A 3287-nucleotide genomic window follows, 5' to 3' on the forward strand; every position below is an offset into this window, starting at 1 on the left:
CAGAAAATGGAGCATATTTAAGAGTTTTCTAAGCCTTGTTAATAGCTGCATCTACAGGACTTGTAAAAGTGCTAGAAGTGCAAGGAGGATTTACTGCCATTTCTGCAACAGCCAGAGTAGAGTTAGATTCATTTAAGAGTTGAGTGCTAAGGGCAAGATCCAAATCACTTCCTTACTGTCTGTGTTGAGACTGAGGCATAATTCAGGCATTTGTTCAGAAAGCACCCAAATCCCAGCAGAGACTCCTGGCTGCCCTGGGACCCCTCCGGGCAGCAGCTGTGGTCTGGCTCCCCCTGGTACCTGAGGGGTCCAGCAGGCACCCAAGCCCACAGCACATACACAAAGTTCAGCCTGAAGAGCTGTAGCAGTGAGGGACACACCTGCAGAAACATCCAGAGAAAGTCCCCAGTAAAAAAATCTCCGGGAAAAAAGTTTGAATCCACCAAGTCCAGTACATGGGCTTACCACTAGGCTAAAGAGAAGCAGAGCAAACACAGTAGGGAAATGCTGTGCTGGATGACTCTTTTGTAAGGGCTGCTGTATTAAAAAGGGGCAGAAAGAAGATCCCAGACACACTTCAAGAACATTTCTGATTTTTCCTGATAACTCTTGCATGAAAAAAGCGTGAAGGCTGCAAAGATCGAGAACCTCCCAGCTGAGAGCCATAATCAATTAACTGCACCTCCCCAGCTCCTAGAAGATGATGAGCAGCTGTGCCTGCAATGCTCAGTCCCTGGTTACCTGTTTCACCCCACCAGCTCCAATGACTGGAAAAGGCATAAAGTTCTGATTTTCACACAAGCAAACTCACCACAGTCCTGCTCAGAGGCACAGCGCAGCACCAGGACTTGTCAGTGCCTTTCAGATAAGTAAGGGACTGCATAGTCCAGGTTCTGCAGGGTGAAGGGTTGTTAAGAATCAGGCCCCTGTGCTCTAGAGGAGGGGTCTCTAGATCGTCATTAGTGTCTCAGCAACTCTGTCTTTAACAAAGGTTTCTGGAGAGCCTTTATGCCTCAGTTACCCTTCCCACCCCCAGAGTCGAGTGCCTCACTGCCAGACTGGTAACAGTACCTCTCCTGGGGCCAGCAACTATTGCTGAGACATCACAAAATCTCAGCCTGACAGCTGAAATACAGCTCTGCAGCACACACTAAAATCTGGTTGAGGAATGTGCTTTTTAACTAATAAAACTGCTATGTGCTTAAGGTTAGACACATACTTATAGATGCTGCTGAAATGGGGTCAAAGAATACAGCTCTCACTCCTTGCTTCAGGAATGGTTGTACAGTAAGTTATTGTGACCTAAATATTGTGGCCTCTGCTGACACTTCATGTGATAAAGCAAAATCCATTTTAGAAATTTTAAGGGTGACATATTCAGTGGTGGGGAGAGCTTGGAGACAGAGTTAGCCAGTAGTGGGACTGTTCCTTCCTTCCTTCCTTCCCCTGGGCTTGAATTAGCATGACATTATTTAAGGTTTGGGCTTGGAGCCTTTTAGCAGGGGGTGTAAATTCAGGATTTTCACCTGCAGTCTCCTGTGTGAGCTCTGTGACTGACAGGAATGCCTACAACACGTTTTCAGGCGCAGCAGAGGGCTCGTGGTCCCAAATGCACATCCTCAGAAGGGAAGGTCCATCCCAGCCCAGGTTAAGAGGAGGGAGAAGGAAGCAGAGCAGTGCCCAGCAAACCACCCAGCAGAAGGGATCTGCAGAACTTTACATGAAGTCGAACTTCACTTCCCTTGTCAGCCTGCTCGGAGTGACTCACTGGAGGTGCTGAACAGACTAACGAGTGGGAGGAGGAAACAGGGCGGGGGGAGAGGAAGAGAGGGAGACAGGCAGTAAGATGAAACTAGGAACATTGATACATGACCAAAAAAAAAGAAGAGAGGCTGTTTTTTAGAAAGTTGCACTACTCCTTCGACTAGTCCTTTTCCAACTCTAATGTGAGTGGCATAGAATCCAACATCTCCAAGACTGGAGGAAGAAAAAAGAAGTATGAATAGCTAAAGTGAGATGATATCACTTTTAGCCTGATACTTATGATGAAACTCCAGGGGTTTGATTTATTCAGCTGTCACTTACTGTTCATCCCAAGCATAACAGAGGACATGTTGGAATTGAAACCTTTATTTAGGGTTTGTTAGCATGATTCAATTTTTTTACTGGCCTTCTGGGAGTTATCTTTCATCTTTAGGCAGTTATCATTGCTAAGAGGAAAAGAGGTTTTTTGTTTTTTTTTTTTTTTTTTTTTTTTTTTTTTTTTTTTTTTTTTTTTTTTGCTAGCTCTGAGTGCAAGGTTTTTATTAAGTAAATAGGAAATTGAGTTTGCTGGGGTATGTATGTGCTGGGATGTCCCCTGACTTGTGATGGGAGATGCTGCAGTGGTGATTTTTTTTTTTTTAGAGGGTCAGAGTTATAGGGCAGAAGTGACTCTTTTGGGCATCTCTCCTTTGAAGATACTGCAGAAGAGCAAGTATGCTTAACACCAAACCAGATTTTTTACTGTTATTGAAGACAGGGTATTTTGCTTGAAGAATTGTGATGGCACAGGGACACACAGTGTCTCTAAAGACCAAAAGTAATGTTTGTTACTTTTCCTGGAGGGAGAGGCTCCCTGTATCCTAACCTGCCTGTGTTCCCTCATCCCTTCCCCACTCCATCCCACTTTCAGTCTCACCTGCAATTCCTGATGGCTATTTCTCATCAGAGCCTCTGAGTTTGCCAAACTCTGCATTGCTGGTGTGATGTACACAAAGACTTATTTCAGATAATTTTCTTTGTTCAAGGAGTAATTTGCGATTTATACCCTGATGTCCATAAATAAATGGCCACAAAGTCTGTGGTGTGTCCAGTGGGCCCGGGGGGATTGCTGTCTGCAGTGAGCTCCTGCAGGGCACTCGGCGAGTGCCTTTTCCATCCACACAAGGGCTGACGTGGAGGTACATCAAAGAAAACAATGAATGCCTCCTGCTCTGACCTACATATTTCATTCTGAGAGACTCAACTACATTTGCTGGAACACTTGGAACAACTGTTATCTTTTAGAAATGAAAAGTCATTTCTCCAGGGAGTAGCATGGTGTGGGGCGGGGGGGACACTGTAGGGCTTTCTAGGGTGCAGAACATTTAAACTCTGCTGTATTGATTGTAGTTTATGATTGAATGTAATCATTACTGTGTCTATATTTTTCTGTTTCAATGAAACCATCAGGCAGTGAGTCATGCTGTGCATGTAACCCGGAGGAAAGTGCAAAAAGGCTGCTGAGGAGTAGCAGTACAAAAATA

The 3287-nt window shown here is 44.8% G+C and overlaps 1 long non-coding RNA gene across 1 annotated transcript; it reads left to right on the top strand.

Moving 5' to 3' along the window:
• The first annotated feature begins 620 nt into the window (after nt 1-620).
• Nucleotides 621-3024, top strand: LOC135448325 (uncharacterized). Its single transcript, XR_010440423.1, has 3 exons — nt 621-869; nt 1584-1773; nt 2407-3024. It is a non-coding gene; the product is annotated as an uncharacterized LOC135448325 (long non-coding RNA).
• Nucleotides 3025-3287: the final 263 nt, after the last annotated feature.

Source organism: Zonotrichia leucophrys, chromosome 1 (genome assembly GCF_028769735.1).
Source record: "Zonotrichia leucophrys gambelii isolate GWCS_2022_RI chromosome 1, RI_Zleu_2.0, whole genome shotgun sequence".
In the NCBI taxonomy this organism is placed as follows: Eukaryota; Metazoa; Chordata; class Aves; order Passeriformes; family Passerellidae; genus Zonotrichia; species Zonotrichia leucophrys.